Below are 18,899 nucleotides of genomic sequence, written 5' to 3' on the forward strand. Positions count from 1 at the left end.
GGTAGAAGGATTCAACAACAAAGATCTTAATCATAGTATTATTAAGTGTCTCAAGTTATAATTATCTCATGAACATAAAACTTAGAGCCTGAACATAAAACAAAAAATAAGCAACTGAGTAAAGTCAAACTTCCTTTTCAGTTTGGTGAAAAGTATGACCTACGTATTACATATTTATATTCATATCAGACACATGGTTTCTGACCTACTGACCAGCAGGAAGCAGTGTGTCCAGACAGGGAGGAAAATGGAAAATGGTTAAAGAGTAGGAGGGAGGAAATGAGAATTAAGTGGAAAGGTAATTAGGGGTTGAATGAACATATAACAAGTAGAGACACAGCAGATCTTTTAAATTAATATACCTTTTTCTACATTCACAAAATAAAACTCTTGAAGGAATTTTCGAAATAGAAATAACTGATGAACTGAAGCTCAGAGAAACAACAGTGGAAGTTTAAAGCTTACTTTTTTTTCCTGATGTCCTCTAAAAACAAATTCACAGGTTTTCATATCAATGTCCACTGTGCTATCATTCTGACCTTTGTATTCTAATGTGACTTAAACCAAACCACCTTGGGTTTAAATGATCTATTATCAAGAGTATTATCTGCTATACCTGATAAACTAGCTAAATGGAAAATCAGTCTACCAATGCGTCAAAGATGATAAATACATTATCTGCAGAACCAACAGGAAAGTGTTTTCTCTCTCCTTCAGTAAAGGCAAAAGTAACCACAAATTCAGGAGTGAGACAATTGCTTCTACATGTTCAAGCCTACCTTCTAATATGGGGTCCCCAATCCCCGGGCCGCACAGCAGGAGGTGAGCGGTGGGCGAGTGAGCAAAGCTTCATCATCTGCCGCTCCCCATCGCTCCCCATCACTTGCATTACCACCTGAACCACCCGCCACCACCCCATCAGTGGAAAAATTGTCTTCCACGAAACTGGTCCCTGGCACCGAAAAGGTTGGGGACCACTGTTCTAATACACCCTTAAGTTCATGGTTCATCACTGTGTCCAACTCACTTAAAATGATTCCAGTAAGGCCTGCCAGTTCAGAGTTGCCTCCCCTTTTGGGGGAGGAGGGTAGAGTGAATCTTAATCTTCTTCAGCTGCCTATCTTGATCCAGAACCTCCAGTCCATGGGGATCATCTAATTATACCACCAGTTGTAAATATAAAAAGCTAGCTTTTAAAGTTTTAAAAGTATGGTGTTATGTAATGAAAGTAGATTCTTTTCTCCTATCAAGTAAGATGTACAATGCCTCTACTTTCCAGAGGAGAAAGTTAAAAACGGAGAAAATAAAGGACATCACAAATGAGAGTTGTTCTAAGTTTTAGGTAAGACTTAAAAAATATACATAGGGGCTTCCCTGGTGGTACAGTGGTTAAGAATCTGCCTGCCAATGTAGGGGACACAGGTTCGATCACTGGTCTGGGAAGATACCACATGCCATGAAGCGACAAAGCCCGTGCAACACAACTACTGAGCCCGTGGGCCACAACTACTGAAGCCCATTCGCCTAGAGCCCGTGCTCCGCAACGGGAAGCTACCGCAATGAGAAGCCCGTGCACTGCAATGAAGAGTAGCCCCCGCTCGCCCAACTAGAGAAAGTTTGCACGTAGCAACAAAGACCCAATGTGGCCAAAAATAAATTAAATAAATAAACTTATTAAAAAAATATATATATATACACACACACACATAAATATATATGACTTGTTCTCTCAATGATCATCCAATTTTTAAAAAGAAATTTTATCAACATTATAATCAGTAATATCAAAGAAAACAGAGGTCATGCTTATAAAAGTTACAGAGAAAATGAAAGAGAAAGCAGAAACATAAATAGAATGAAAAAAGATTTTCATAAACTTGCCTAGGCTTAAAGGAGGGACTAAAAATAACAAGATGCAATTTACTAAATTAAATGTTAAATTTTTCAACATTGATTTAGAAAATCACAGTCCCAAAGTAAGGATGAAAGAGATTTGGTTTATCAGCTGCTTCTGTGAAAAAAAAAAGACAAGTTACACTGCAACTTTAATGTGTGGCCTTGTGGCAAGAAAGCCAAGTGTGCTTTGAGGCCATATTAATGGATGTGAAGTGTCCAGAAAACTAGGAGAGAGACGTATGATGACCTGATCACAACTATTTAAAATACCGAACACCAAACTTTAATATTTAAAGGACCAGTACATAACACAGGGATCCAACATTCTTCAACAAATGCTGATTTTACCTTAACAGAATACGAAACAGAACATTCCAAAAATGTACTCAATTACTGCATTCCTATTAGAAAAATCCAATCTAGAATAGTCTTTTGTAGAAAGGTAGTAAAGAAGATTCCAGCACGGCATGAAAAGGGAATAATTTTTTTTTTAAGTTTTAAAATATATAACTTTTCTTCAGTTATAGCAATTATCTAAACATTTATTTTCTCATAAAATATGGAAACTGCCCCTTTTAACTCCTGGCCACTTTTCTCCCCATATCTCCCCCTTCTGCTTTCATTACAGCCCTCAATAAACATTTGAAGTAGGCATTTTATGATATATTCCAGTTGTATGACACATATTAATGAAGAGAAGTACCTTCTACAGCATTAATAAAATTTAAACTAAGTTTTAAAAAATATTTTGATATTAAGTTATCTTCTTTTCTATAGGATTACAACCCCTTCACTCAATCAAAACATATTATTTATTTAATACTTACTATGCACTAGGCATTCAGATGTGCTTTCCTCCCTTGCTACTGCAGGAAAATTACTAACTGAATAATCATTATACTAATTTCTATTTTTAAAATGTCTTAAAAAGACTCATTTTGAGAAGGTAGAACTTTTGAAAAAATGGAAAGGGACAACTAAAATACAAAAAAAATAAAAATTAAACCCCACCTATCTCTTAACTTTAAAAACGTATATAACAACAAAACAAAAAGACAACCTACAGATGGGAGAAGATATTTGCAAATGATGCTACCGACAATGGACTAATTTCCAAAATATACAAACAGCTCATACAGCTTAATATATTAAAAAAAATCAAAGACAACTTATGGAATGGGAGAAAATATTTGCAAACAATGTTACTGACAGGGATTAATTTCCTCCAAAATATACAAATAGCTCATACAGCTCAGTATCAAAAATTAATTAATTAATTAAAAACTGGGCAGAAGACTTAAATAGACATTTCTCCAAAGAAGACATACAGATGGCCAAGAGGCACATGAAAAGATGCTCAACATCACTAATCATCAGAGAAATGCAAATCAAAACTACAATGAGGTATCACCTGACATCAGTCATAATGACCATCATTAAAAAGTCTACAAATAATAAATGCTGGAGAGGGTGTGGAGAAAAGGGAACCCTCCTACACTGTTCGTGGGAGTATAAATTGGTGTAGCCACTATGAAGAACAGTATGAAGCTTCCTTAAAGCTAAAAATGGTTTTACCATATAAACCAGCAATCCCAATCCTGGGCATATATCCAGAGAAAACTCTACTTCTACAAGATACATGCATCCCAATGTTCATTTTCTTTTTTAAATGGGAAAACAATCGTTTTGTTTGTTTTTTAACATCTTTATTGGAGTATAATTGCTTTACAATGTAGTGTCAGTTTCTGCTGTATAACAAAGTGAATCAGCTATGTGTATACATATATCCCTATATCTCCTCCCTCTTGCGCCTCCCTCCCACCCTCCCTATCCCACCCCTCTAGGTGGTCATAAAGCTGATCTCCCTGTGCTATGCAGCTGCTTCCCACTAGCTATCTATTTTACATTTGGTAGTGTATATATGTCAATGCTACTCCTTCACTTCGTCCCAGCTTACCCTTCCCCCTCCCCGTGTCCTCAGGTCCATTCTCTACCTGTGTCTTTATTTCTGTCCTGCCCCTAGGTTCATCAGAACCATTTTTTTTAGATTCCATATATATGAGTAGAGTCTGTCATACAGAGTGAAGTAAGTCAGAAAGAGAAAAATAAACACATCCTAATGTTCATTGAAGCACTATTTACAATAGCCAAGATGTGGAAGCAACCTAAGTATTCATCAACAGATGAATGGATAAAGAAAATGTGGTACATATTGGGTTGGCCAAAGAGTTCGTTTGGTTTTATGTAAAAATAAAAGACACATTTTTCATTTTCACCAAGAATTTTACTGAACACTGTATTCACTAACCCAACAAACTTTTTGGCTATCCCAATATATACAATGGAATACTACTTAGGTATAAAAAAAAGGAATGAAATAATGCCATTTGCAGCAACATGGATGGACCTAGAGATTGAGAAAGACAAATATATGTGATATCTTGTGGAATCTAAAAAAATGACACAAATGAACTTATTTACAAAACAGAAATAGACTCACAGACATAGAAAACAAACTTATGCTTACCAAAGGGGAAGGGGGGGTGATAAGTTAGAAATTTGGGATTAACAGATATACACAACTATATATAAAATAAACAAGGACCTACTGTATAGCACAGGGGATTATATTCAATATCTTCTAATAACCTATACTGGAAAAGAATTTGAAAAATAATATATATTGTGTGTTTGTGTGTGTGTGTAACTGAATCACTTTGCTGTACACCTGAAACTAACACATTATCAATTAACTATACTTCAAATTTTTTTTTTTTTTGTGGTACGTGGGCCTCTCACTGTTGTGGCCTCTCCCATCGCGGAGCACAGGCTCCGGACGCGCAGGCTCAGCGGCCATGGCTCACGGGCCCAGCTGCTCCGCGGCATGTGGGATCTTCCTGGACGGGGCACGAACCCGTGTCCCCTGCATCAGCAGGCGGACTCTCAACCACTGCGCCACCAGGGAAGCCCAACTATACTTCAAATTTTAAAATGTTTTTTTAAATAGTATGAAACTGAATAAAGGAAAAAAATCTTTTTGAGACCATCTGGTTTTATACTTCAAAGAAATATATATATCAAAAGGCTAAACATTTTTTTGTTCTAAATGAAATACATTTAAAATTCCAAAGTATTCAATCCTGCATTTGATGCGGGAAGTTTATTTACCCTCCTCTGAAGCTATGGATTTTAATAATCACGTCACTGTCTGGTTAGGGAACCTGGAGCTCAGAGGTCTTTCCTGAAATGCTCTCTAGAGATCCAGCGTATCGATTTAGCCCTGTAAGCTTGCATACACTCCCAGCTATGTCCTCATAACATCGCAAGGCACCTAGGCAGCACTGCCAAACACATGGCTTCCCACAAGGGCCTACATTCTAAAGTACACTGACCAATCTTTCTCCTTTCACCTGAGAGTGAAAAACAGAAAACAAAAAACTGCTAGGTCAGAAAATCTATCGTCAACTAAACTTTCTGGAATTTTCTAAACATTTCCTGCATTCATGTCTCAACAAACAAGGTCTTGAGTGTGTTTATTCATTAAAATTATCACCCAATAGACACCATATATTATCCATAACAGCTTTCAAATTTCTCTTCCTATAGTGAAGCATTTATGTTCACCAATACTACTGGAATTAGAATATCCTTAAAGTCTCCCAAAACAGCCAACAAAAGCACAAATCCCAATTGTAATCAATTTATTTTCGGTAGGACACTTTAGGGAAAAAATATATAAGCATCAAATGTTACTTTTACAAATGTTAGCTACAACTGAGTATCTCTGAGATTCAAGCTCTGAAACAAGGTAATTTTGTATACAAGATTACCATGTCTAGACACTGTAAGTTCCAACTTCTTACCCTCTCAGTTCCTCTCACACCCCACCCCCACTTAATGGGCAGGTGCTGAATCTATTTTAAGAAGGAGCCAGAGGGGACAAGGAAGAACAGAAGATATGATCACAAAGTGAATTCCTTCTTTTGAAGAGTGTGATTAAGTGCCTACTATGTAACCAAACACTGTGCAAGATGTTAGGAATGGAAGATAAGATACAGCCTTTGTCCTAGGGATTTCAGAGAAGACAGGCACACAGGACTACAGAAAGTGTGATGTTTGAGGGACAATAAATGCCACAAATATGAGGTTTTGCTGATGAGAAACCTGAGCTGGGGCTCTATGGCAAAAGGACATTTAACCAGGAGAGGAACAAGTACAAAGACTTGAATGTGTGAAATACAATGTTATGTTCAAGGCCTATAGTTAGGAAGAATTATACCACACAATCTGAGGGACAGTCAATATGGTGACAAGGAGGTTGAAGAGTAATCAAGAGCCAGATCAGGAATATTAAATACAGAGTTTGATCTACTTCCTATAGGTCAATGGTTTTCCAAACTGAGTTCTTTAGATAGCAAGAGTTCACAGAGCTGTTCAGGGCCACACTGGCTGAAAAGGGGGTAGGTAGGTGGCCCTATGAGTCCCCACATTGTATCCATTTCTGCACTGACCAGATGAACTTCATTTTAATTGTAAAAACTTTGCAAGGAAGGTGGGGTAGGGGGTGGTGCTTCCACTGCTTTAACAAAGTTCAACAATAGGTATCCATCAAAGGGTATTAAGAAGGGAGTATACATGGTTATATTTGCATTTAAGAATGAGCACACTAGAGCACTTTAAATTGACCAGCAGGTGGAAAAAAGAATAAAAGAACAGAAGCAGAGGGAACAATTAGGAAATGATTAATTCATGCAGAAAGGAAATTAAGAGTGGTAAGAATAAGTAGAGGTGTGGACAAGCTGGATTTGGGGGTGTGGGTGGAAAAGAAAGTGGTAGAAGTTCCTGTCCAACAAGTTCAACGTTCTCAATGAAGTAAGAAGCAAGCTGGCTGGAAGAATTTAAGGAAAGATGGGTGTGTACATGTGCAAGTGGGGGAGGCATTCAAGATCTGGAAAAGATGGCCAAGGTTGTTTTTTGTTTGTTTATTTAACTTATTTATTTATTTATTTGGCTGCACTGCGTGGCATGTGGGATCTTAGTTCCCTGACCAGGGATTGAACCCATGTCCCCTGCAGTGGAAGCGCAGAATCTTAAGCACTGGACTGCCAGAGAAGTCCCTTGTTTTTGCTTTATAAAGTCCCTTTAAAACCACCACTAAGATTCAAGGACTGTATGTGTTCTTGGTTGAAAATTACAAAATTGTTATACACATATACAACATTAACTATACGATCATAGATTCTCCCAGAAACCCATTACTTGTTCTCTTAATCTTTTCAACATTAAAAAAGCCAAGAGAACAAATTAATTTCACACTTTGAGGAAAAGGTTTGGTTAGAGTAACATCTGTAACAATGGGTAAACATTTCTAGTGCCTTTAGCTGCACTGCAACTTTCTTTCAGAACACAAAGTGTTTTCACCAAGACTCTTTCATTTATGCTTAAAATATCCTATGAGATCAATAGAGGCAACTGATGCTTCACCTTTTGATAGGGAAACCGAAACACAAGAATGGTGAAAATAACTTTCATAGGGTGCAGTCTATTTTAGCATGGCTGACTCGTTCCAAACTCAAATATGTGTCATATGTGGACAGGCACTGATGCCAAAAGTGTTAATAGTGTTATTTGTGAATTTAGGGACTGCCAAAGTTCTCAGCAGAGTCCCATGAGAACGTCAATAGTCTTCTATAATTCACTCTCTTGGGACATAGAGACCATGAGACCAATCTGGGCCTTATATGCATATAAGACAAGATACCACAGGTAACAAAGATTTTGCTTTCACATGGTTCAGTCATGACTTGTATTATAATGAGGCATGTATAATGGCGAGAGTAAAGAAATGTATAAAGAAAGAATTGTAGCACTGTTGTTAATAGAAAAATAAAATTTTCTCTTTTAAGTATACTTCTAATAATTTAGAAAATGACATTTTATTAAAATTTTCTCTTTTAAGTATACTTCTAATAATTTAGAAAATTACATTTTATTAAAAATAAGAAAATATTTAATAACAAATAGATGGGTAGAAAAAATAATAGTTTGAAGGGTGCAGTTTGAAGAGCACTGCCTTGGATGATCTCTAGGGTCTTTTTTTTGTTTAAAGTCTTATGACTCAAAGGATAAATTAATCAGGCTTGTTAGAACAATGACGATGGATTTCAGTTTATAAGACTGGCCTATAAGGAAAGGATAATTGAAGTCTTAATTTTAAAATGTAGGTGGTGATTTAAATTTGAGAAGGCAAAAGGCATTTTCCTTCTGAAAAATAAACAGAAAATAGGTACAATGATAGAAATAACTGTTCCATCTCAAACTACTGAAGAGACAGAAAGATGACATTTAAAATCAGGAAACATTGGGCTTCCCTGGTGGCACAGTGGTTGAGAGTTCGCCTGCCGATGCAGGAAACACGGGTTTGTGCCCCGGTCCGGGAAGATCCCACGTGCCACGGAGCGGCTGGGCCCGTGAGCCATGGTCGCTGAGCCTGCGCTCCACAATGGGAGAGGCCACAACAGTGAGAGGCCCGCGTACCGCAAAAAAAAAAAAAAAAAAAAAAAAAAAAAATCAGGAAACATCAATAATCACTATAGGTGGGAGAATCTAAGCATATAGAATGACCCTCTTCCAGTTTTACCAATGCTTCTTTGACCCTTTCTAAACAACTTAGATCTGTTTCATGAGAGAGGGTAAAAATGTCCACATTAATTAGAAAAATGGCTATAAGACAGTGTGAATGGGCAAATCCAAAACTTCTAACTCTATTCTCCCCAAGCAATCTGGCAAAATACAAATCAGTAATATTTCCTACAGATGGCATGGGGAGCAGGGGATGGGGAGCTGTCAATATGGAGACGTGGAGCTAGTCCAGGTTCTGCCAATAACTAATGACATGAACTTAGGGAAGTCATGTATCATTTCTGGGTACCCTATTTCCTATAATCTCCTATAATGCCAACACTTCATTGGTCAATTTAAAACTTGAAAAATCTGACATTTCTTCTTAATCTCCTATGTGCTATTAGCAGTTAAATCATCATTTTTCTTTAAAACATATCAAATCTCTCTTCTCTTTTCTGCCTTATCTTTATTATCATAATCCATGTTCTCAACCTCACTCCGAAATTCCTCCAACAACTTCCACCATCTCCCTACTCTTCTCAACTTGTCAAAATAATAATATCGCTAGAGACCCGAATTAACCTCGTTACTTACGTCCTCCAGTTGTTCCTCAATATGTGTACAATGGCATGTAATAATCTTTAGACTGGCTTTAGGGTTTTATAAAAATTGACCTCACCTACTTTTCCATCTCCTTTCCCACTACTTGCCAACTCTGTACAAGGTTGCCTGCCCTCGCCCCTTTCCTAGTGCACCCCCTGCCCTTAAAGCCAACATCCTTATTTTATTCTATCTCATGCTGTTTCTCCTCCACTTCTGTCACTGGGATGTCATTCCTTATTGTTTATTTGTTTTATGGCTGATGGTGTGAGGCTACATGATTGTGAACTCTATAAAAATAACTTTAGAACTTTTTCTTTGGAGTTTTTTTTTTTCTTTCAGCTTCACTGAGGTATAACGACAAATAAAACTATATAAGGTATACAATATGATGATTTGATATATACACTGTGAAAGAATTCCCCCCATCAAGTTAATTACTGCATCCATCACTTGACACATTTAGGTTTTTTTTTGTTAAATTGTTTTGGTTTTGTTTTTTGGTGAGAACATTTAGGTTGTGCTCTCTTGGCAAATTTTAACTATACAACACAGTATTGTCAACTATAGTCATCATGTTATATATTAGATTTTCAGACTTTATTCATCTTATAACTGAAGGTTTGTACCCTTTTACCAACTATCCAAATTCTTCCTCTCCTTCAAGATCCACAAGCTGCCCCCTTCCTTCATGAAGTTTTCTCTACCTGTTTTAGTCTAGATGGGCCTTGCCATTCTTTGAACTTCCAAAGTTCTTATCTGTATCACTCACTTGGGTACCTGGGTAAATGTTTATTGGTGATACGTGATCAAGCTGTACACGATGTTCTGATTCTCTTTGAATCACTCTGAAAAAACTACTCTAGGGCTTTGTAGTATATTTCTCATCTACCTGAAATGCTCTTCCCCCGTGTAACTTTATGGTATGCGTGTATTCCTTTTTCATGTTTTTACTTAAAAAATAATTTTACCCTGAGGTCTTTTCTGACTACTCTATCTTCAATTACTAACTCACCATGCCTCCAATTTCCTTTTTCCACCAAAAGTTTTATGCTTAGCACTTCTTGGTATTCTACCTACTATGCACTTTTATTTATGTCTGTCTCCCACTCTATAAATAAGAGAGACTTTGTTTTCCTCATTAATGCACCCCAGTTCCTAAAGAGTGCCTGGTAGTTGACAGGTGGTCAAGAAATACTTTTGGAATGAATTCATTATTAAAAAACGAAAAGCAAGATTAGTAACAGTGATTAATAATAATAAACAAAGGCTAATATAAAATTGAGAACTTATTATGTGCTAGGCCCTGAACGCATTATCCATATAACATTACATAATTCCATTAGTATTTAACTCTGACATATTTTCCTCCTTGCCAAATAAAACAAGGCTTAAAGAGGTTAAATACTGTTCCCAAGAACACACAGCTAATAGACATTATTAAAAATGAGCCCCCGGCGTATTTAGTACTGAAAATAAGTCCCTGGCTGAGCTTATCCAACTGTAAAAAACTAAATACAAAATTAGATTCTTTTTTGGATATGAGGGAAGAACTCCTTCGGTAGTCACTTGAAAATCTTTTTTTTTTTTTAATAACAGCTGATATTTTAATTTCCTGTTCTCTTTTCTTGTTAGTAATTTATCTTATACTTTTCCCTAAACTTTTACTCTTCCTTACTCACCCTTCACCACCAAGAAGAGAAAATCTTCTGACTAATGTTATGACTTCACTAAAGAGATAACAATTCTATCTTAAAAATGCGTCTCAGTTCTCATGTTAAGGCCAAGTACAGAATGAGTAGCCACAGTCCCCACAGTGAGAGGTAAAGCAACCACTAAGGCAGGAGGGGAAAAGCAAAGAATGCTTTATTCATAATTACCTAAGATTTTCCAGCATGAGAGGGGAAAGAGGAAGTCTATTTTCAGTGACAATGATTACTCTAAAAACATTAACATGTAAGGGGAAAATTTTCATTCTGAGAGTTACTACTGTGCTGAGATCTCTTTCCCTTACACAGTGACTTAAAATTCCCAGGGCAGAGAGGTAATCTAGGCAGATGCACTTGCCCTGTGTCTTGAAAATGGCAACATCCAGGGATCATGGGAGTTTAACTGAGGACACACTGGAAAGGATTTCTCAGCACCAGGTCAGTCTCTAAGAAGTATCAAGTGGCAGAGCGGATACTTATATCCTCAGGCATCTGGAGTGAGGGAAGAGATTACAGCTACACAGGCTTTTTAGAAGATCTGCTATGCTGAATGTATAAACAAGATTCAGTGAAACTAAAGCTAAATTATCTGCTAAAGAGTTATAGATGGGAAAAAAAAAAAAACCCTTATTCTTCCTTTTCTCTAGCTAACGTGCATTTTCTTTTCTACAATGCATCCACAATTTAAACTGGTTTACAGTACAGGCAAAGGTATACATAGTAGAATTCATTCTAGTGTTCATCTTAAATATTTTGGGGAAAAAAGATACATCAGTTCTCTACTTCTATATGTCTATATAAATGATAGTGATGTGATAAAAAAAAAAACCCTTAAAAAAAACCAAAGAAACCCTTTAGGTTGGGACACTCATTAGCAAAACAAATTGATCTTTATTAAGATCAACTATAAGAACATAATGAAAAAAGTGTCTTTCTCTCAGTACCTCTATTTGTATTTTCAGAAAAATCACGTGAAAAAAATCACATAGGCTCTCCTGAGATCTGTCGTTCTAAACTTTAGTTCTCTGTTCGTTCTACGAAGTCAAACTGTCATGAAACCCAGCTGCCTAGGTTCAAGAGGTACTCACTTTCAGACCAGCAAATAACCACAGAATAGCACTTTTTTTGGGTCCTCAACAAGACTGAGACAAAGTGGCCATAGGTGATGTAAGAATGGAGAAGAGAAATACTGTGACAAGTGGTTAGAGATAGCACCTTCCTCCATGCTTATTATTATATTTGAATGGCTCTTATCTCTCTTTTATTAAACTAGCAAACATTAAGAATCTGATGAAAATCTACCTTTTCTTCAGAGGAAAAAAAAAAGTATGTATCAGTACTTAAAAGTCAGCACACAACTTTAGGGGATTCATAGACCTTAAAATCTAAGCCATGCATACTAAGCACAGATAATAGAGGTATCTGAGAGAGTACAGAGTAACTTAGCGTTGGAGGTTGTAAGAGAGATTGACCATTAAACTGAGAACAAACTTACACTCGCAAACAAGCACCCACTGTCCCCAGTGTCTTACCAGCAGCTCTATCCCTCACTGCGCCTCCTGGGTCATGGCCTGTTGGCTGCTGCGGAGCCCATCTCCTGCTTCCACCCGTGGTAACTCAACAGGAGCGAGGGCAAGTAGACAATCTTGAGAGGGTCTGCTGCTGAATGGTGGCCAGCCTGGAAAAGATACAGTTTGAATATTTTTAAGTTAGCAAAAAGGAACACAGCATGTACATCTGGTATGAAAGCTATTGCGTAGCATTTAAAGGTTTCAGGTGCCTATAATTGGATATTTCCACTATGCCATTGGCTGTGAAAAATACGGGGCTGGAGGATCTTTCTCAAATCAATGAAAGTCCCAACTGCACCACAGTATTTGTCTAATAGTTGTAGAGCAGTTTGCAATATCCAAAGCATCTCTGCTCACATCAGTTTGTGATCACATCTTGATTGTGATAATCAATTAGGTTTGAGACCCACTGGCTTGTATTACTTCATCTGTTGAATATAATAGTTCTCAGCCTTGGTTATAGTTATCACCTTGGGTGTAAAGTTGAGGCCTCACGCTCAGAGATTCTGATTTGTTGGCCTAATATGAAGCCTTGCTCCCCAGGTGTTTCTAAGGTGCAGCCAGGATAGAGAATCATTAGCGTAACTCCTTCTACTTGTTGAGATGTAGCACTAACTTAACTCATAAATAGCAAATGTCTATTCCGAATATACCACATCAAGACAATGTGTTAAGTGCTGTCGGAAAGGTAAAGCATTATAACATGTGACCCTGTGCTCAGGGGCTTTAATTTACCTGGACACATACTTTCAAAAGATCACATAAGAAGATAAATACTTTAAAAATATAACCAAAGTAAGCCTTCACTGGTCAAAGATGTAGTGAAAATCTTGAAATAAGAGGAAAAGTTTAATGCATGAGGAAAGGCTTCTTCTGAGTTTTAAGGGCAGGATGAAATTCAGAGAAAGAGAGAGGCATAGAGAGAGACAGCACTGTTTTCAAGAAAAGACACAGCTGCAAGAATATGCAAAGTAAACTGAAGGATACCTAAAAAGCCCATTCTGATGGGAGGGTTACTATAAAGAGCATTAAGAGAATTTGGAGAGGCGGTTTTGACCTGGAATGTAAAGAGTACTGGTAAAATGACAAAAGAGTTGAGCCATTTTCCAAAATATCTGGAAATAGTATCTGAAATAGTATTGGAAGCTGCTGAAGGCTCATGTCCCAAGAGGTCTTAGTAAATTTACTGGGTTCTTAGTAAATGCCAGACACCATGCTAAAGCACTACATATGTTAGCTCATTTAACACAAACATCTGGAGAGGTAATTATTATTATCCCTATTTTACAGAGTCAGAAGGGGGGGGTCACTTAATTTTCTCAGTTACATAGCTAGAAATAGTATGCTGAGACTGGGGCATGCCATTGTTTTTTAGCAACATGGCATCATAAAAGTCATGTATTAAGATTTAGGGTTTTTAAAAATTGAGATATAACTCACATACCATAGAATTCATCATTCTGAAGCATATAATTCTGTGGGTTCAGTATATTCAAAAAGTTGGGCCATTACTGCCACTATCAAATTCCAGAACAATTTCATCACTCCTGAAATAATTCCAGTACCCATTAGGAGCCAGTCCTCATTCATCGCTCCTCTACCTAATTGACCTTCTCTCTCTAGGGATTCGCCTCTTCTGGATATTTCAGATATATTAAATCATGAAAAATTTGGCTTTTTGTTTCTGATTTCTTTCACTGAGCGTAATGTTTCCAAAGTTCATCTATGTCTTAGTGTGTATCAGTACTTCCTTTTTATGTCTAATATCCCACTGTATAGATGTACCACACTCTATCTATTCATGATAAATATTTGGGTTATTTCTACATTTTGGGTATTATAAATAGTGCTACTATGAACGTTCATTTACAAGTCTTTTTCTATTGTGGTAAAATATGTGTAACATAGAATTTACTAATTTAACCATATTTTAAATGTACAACTCTGTGGCATTAAGCACATTCACACTGTTGTGCAACCATCACAACCATCTCTAGAACTTTTTCATTTTCTGAAACAAAACTCCATACCCAGTAAACAACTCCCCATTCTCCCCTCTCCCAAGCCCCTGGCAAACACAATTCTACTTTTGGTCTCTATGAATTTGACATTCGAGGTAGCTCATACAGAATCATATTTGTTCTTTTGTGACTGGTTTATTTCACCTAGCATAATGTCTTCAAGATTCACCCATGTTGTAACATGTGTCAGAATTTCCTTCCTTTTTAAGGAAGAAGAGTATTCCATTATATGTATATACCACATTTTGGTTTTCCATTTATCTGTTGATAGACATGGGTTGCTTCCACCTTAAGGCTACTGTAAATAATGCTGCTTTGAACATGTGTGTTCCTTGTTTATAAGTTTTTATATGGACATATGTTTTCAATTCTCTTGGGAGGAAAATTCCTAGGAGTAGAATTGCAAGGTCATATGATAATTCTATGTTTAACCTTTTGAAGACTGCCAAACTGTTTTTACAAAGTCTCTGTGCCATTTTACATTCCTATCAGCAACTGTGTGAGAGTTCCAATTTTTCCAGACCCTCATGAACACTTGTTATTGTCTCTTTTTTTAAAGCCATCCTAGTGGGTGTGATGTAGTAGAAGATTTAGGGGTTCTAAATCATTAAATATAAGATATTGGCTTGGGACGTCCCTGGTGCCAGCGGTAAAGAAACCACCTTACAGGAGATTGGTTCAAGATGGTGGAGTAGAAGGATGTGCGCTCACTTCCTCTTGACAGAACACTGGAATCACAACTAACTGCTGAACAATCATCGACAGAAAGACACTGGAACTCACTAAAAAAGATACCCTACATCCAAAGACAAAGGAAAAGCCACAAAGAGATGGTAGGGGGGCGCAATCACAATAAAATCAAATCCCATAACCACTGGGTGGGTGAATCACAAACTGGAGAACAATTATACCACAGAAGTCCACCCACTGGAATGAAAGTTCTGAGCCCCACGTCAGGCTTCCCAACCTGGGGGTCCAGCAACAGGGAGGAATTCCCAGAGAATCAGACTTTGAAACCTAGCGGGATTTGACTGCAGGACTTCGGCAGGACTGGGGGAAACAGAGACTCCACTCTTGGAAGGCACACACAATGTAGTGTGTACAACAGGACACAGGGGGAAGGAGCAGTGACCCCATGAGACTGAAAAAGGCCTACCTGCCAGTGTTAGAGGGTCTCCTGCACAGGCGGGGGCTGACTGTGGCTCATCGTGGGGACAAGGACACTGGCAGCAGAAGTTCTGGGAAGTACTCCTTGGCATGAGCCCTCCCAGAGTCGCCATTAGCCCCACCAAAGAGCCCAGGTAGGCTCCAGTGTTGGGTTGCCTCAGGCCAAACAACCAACAGGGAGGAAACCCAGCCCCACCCATCAGCAGACAAGCAGATTAAAGTTTTACGGAGCTCTGCCCAATAGAGCAACACCCAGCTCTACCCACCACCACTCCTCCCATCAAGAAGCTTGCACAAGTGTCTTAAAGATAGCCTCATCCACCAGAGAGCAGACAGCAGAAGCAAGAAGAATGACAATCCTGCAGCCTGTGGGATGAAAACCACATTCACAGAAGGATAGACAAAATGAAAAGACAGAGGACTATGTACCAGATGAAGGAACAAGATAAAACCCCAGAGAATCAATTACATCAAGTGGAGACAGGCAACCTTTCAGACAAAGAATTCAGAATAATGAGAGAGAAGATGATCCAGGACCTTGGAAGAAGAATGGAGGCAAAGATTGAGAAGATGCAAGAAATGTTTAAGAAAGACCTAGAAGAATTAAAGAACAAACACCTAGAAGAATTAAAGAACAAACAAACAAACAGAGATGAACAATTCAATAACTGAAATGAAAAATACACTAGAAGGAATCAATAGCAGAATAACTGAGGCAGAAGAACAGATAAGTGACCTGGAAGACAGAATGGTGGAATTCACTGCTGCAAACAGAATGAAGAAAAAAGAATGAAAAGAAATGAAGACAGCCTAAGAGACCTCTGGGACAACATTAAACACACTAACATTTGCATTATAGGGGTCCCAGAAGGAGAAGAGGGAGACAAAGGACCCGAGAAAATATTTGAAGAGATTATAGTAGAAAACTTCCTCCACATGGGAAAGGAAATAGCCACCCAAGTCCAGGAAGCACAGAGAGTCCCAGAAGGATAAACCAAAGGACAAACATGCCAAGGCACATAGTAATCAAACTGACAAAAATTAAAGACAAAGAAAAATTATTAAAAGCAACAAGGGAAAAATGACAAATAACATACAAGGGAACTCCCATAAGGTTAACAGCTGATTTCTCAGCAGAAACTCTACAAGCCACAAGGGAGTGGCATGACATATTTAAAGGGAAGATCCTGCAACCAACATTTCTCTACTTAGCAAGGATCTCATTCAGACTCAACAAAAAAATCAAAAGCTTTACAGACAAACAAAAGCTAAGAGAATTCAGCACCACCAAACCAGCTTTACAACAAATGCTAAAGGAACTTCTCTAAGTGAGAAACACAAGAGAAGAAAAGGACCTACAAAAACAAACCCAAAACAATTAAGAAAATGGCAATAGGAATATACATATAAATGATAACCTTAAATGTGAATGGATTAAACACTCCAACCAAAAGACACAGACTGGCTGAACTGACACAAAAAGAAGACTCATATATACGCTGTCTACAAGAGACCCACTTCAGACCTAGGGACACAAACCAGAGTGAAAGTGAGGGGATGGAAAAAGATATTCCATGCAAATGGAAATCAAAAGAAAGTTGGAGTAGCAATACTCATATCGGATAAAATAGACTTTAAAATAAAGAATGTTACACAAGACAAGGAAGGACACTACATAATGATCAAGGGATTAATCCAAAAAGAAAATATAACAATTATAAATATATATGCACCCAACATAGGAGCACCTCAATACATAAGGCAACTGCTAACAGCTATAAAAGAGGAAATCGACAGTAACACAATAATAGTGAGGGAATTAACACTTCACTTACACCAACAGACAGATCATCCACATAGGAAATTAATAAGGAAACATGAGCTTTAAGTGACACAACAGACCAGAAAGATTTAACTGATACCTATAGGACATTCCATCCAAAAACAGCAGATTACACTTTCTACTCAAGTGCACATGGAACATTCTCCAGGATAGATCACATCTTGGGTCACAAATCAAGCCTCAGTAAATTTAAGAACACTGAAATCATACCAAGCATCTTTTCCGACCATAACGCTATGAGATTAGAAATAAATTACAGGGAAAAAAAAACATAAAAAACACAAACACATGGAGGCTAAATAATACATTACTAAATAACCAAGAGATCAATGAAGAAATCAAAGAGAAAATCAAAAAAATACCTAGAGACAAATGACAATGAAAACACGAAGATCCAAAACCTATAGGATGCAGCAAAAGCAGTTCTAAGAGGGAAGTTTATAGCAGTACAATCCTACCTCAAGAAAGACGAAAAATCTCAAATAAGCAATCTAACCTTAAACCTAAAGGAACTAGAGAAAGAAGAACAAAACCCAAAGTTAGCAGAGAGAAAGAAATCATAAAGATCAGAGCCGAAATAAATGAAATAGAAACAAAGAAAACAATAGCAAAGATCAATAAAATTAAAAGCTGGTTCATTGAGAAGACAAACAAAATTGATAAACCTTTAGCCAGACTCATCAAGAAAAAGAGCAAGAGGACTCAAATCAATAAATTTAGAAATGAAAAAGGAGGAGTTACAACAGACACCACAGAAATACAAAGCATCATAAGAGACTACTACAAGCAACTCTATGCCAATAAAATGGACAACCTGGAAGAAATGGACAAATTCTTAGAAAGGTATAACCTTGCAAGACTGAATCAGGAAGAAATAAATTGAAACTGTGATTAAAAATCTTCCAACAAACAAAAGTCCATAGACCAGATGGCTTCACAGGTGAATTCTATCAAACATTTAGAGAAGAGCTAACACCCATGCTTCTCAAACTCTTCCAAAAAATTGCAGAGGAAGGGACACTTCCAAACTCATTCCACGAGGCCACCATCACCCTGATACCAAAACCAGACAAAGAACTCACAAAGAAAGAAAACTACAGGCCAATATCACTGATGAATATAGATGCAAAAATCCTCAACAAAATACTAGCAAACAGAATCCAACAACACATTAAAAGGATCATACACCACGATCAAGTGGGATTTATCCCAAGGATGCAAGGATTCTTCAATATATGCAAATCAATCAATGTGATACACCATATTAACAAATTGAAGAAGAAAAACCATATGATCATCTCAATAGATGCAGAAAAAGCTTTTGACAAAATTCAACACCGATTTATGATAAAAACTCTGCAGAAAGTGGGCATAGAGGGAACCTACCTCAACATAATAAAGGCTTTATATGACAAACCTACAGCAAACATCATTCTCAATGGTGAAAAACTGAAACCATTTCCTCTAA

At 37.4% G+C, this 18,899-nt stretch overlaps 1 protein-coding gene across 7 annotated transcripts in view; it reads right to left on the reverse strand.

Annotated features, from left to right (window-relative positions):
* Window positions 1-18,899, reverse strand: part of TET2 (tet methylcytosine dioxygenase 2) — a 133,635-nt gene that overhangs the window by 76,046 nt on the left and 38,690 nt on the right. For all 7 annotated transcript variants that reach the window (XR_012331922.1, XR_012331923.1, XM_033856808.2 and 4 more), the window contains exon 2: window positions 12,362-12,507. The gene's annotated coding sequence lies outside the window, so the exon portion shown is untranslated. The remainder of the gene's footprint in view (window positions 1-12,361; window positions 12,508-18,899) is intronic.

The sequence above is a fragment of the Tursiops truncatus genome, chromosome 5 (genome assembly GCF_011762595.2).
Source record: "Tursiops truncatus isolate mTurTru1 chromosome 5, mTurTru1.mat.Y, whole genome shotgun sequence".
Classification (NCBI taxonomy): Eukaryota; Metazoa; Chordata; class Mammalia; order Artiodactyla; family Delphinidae; genus Tursiops; species Tursiops truncatus.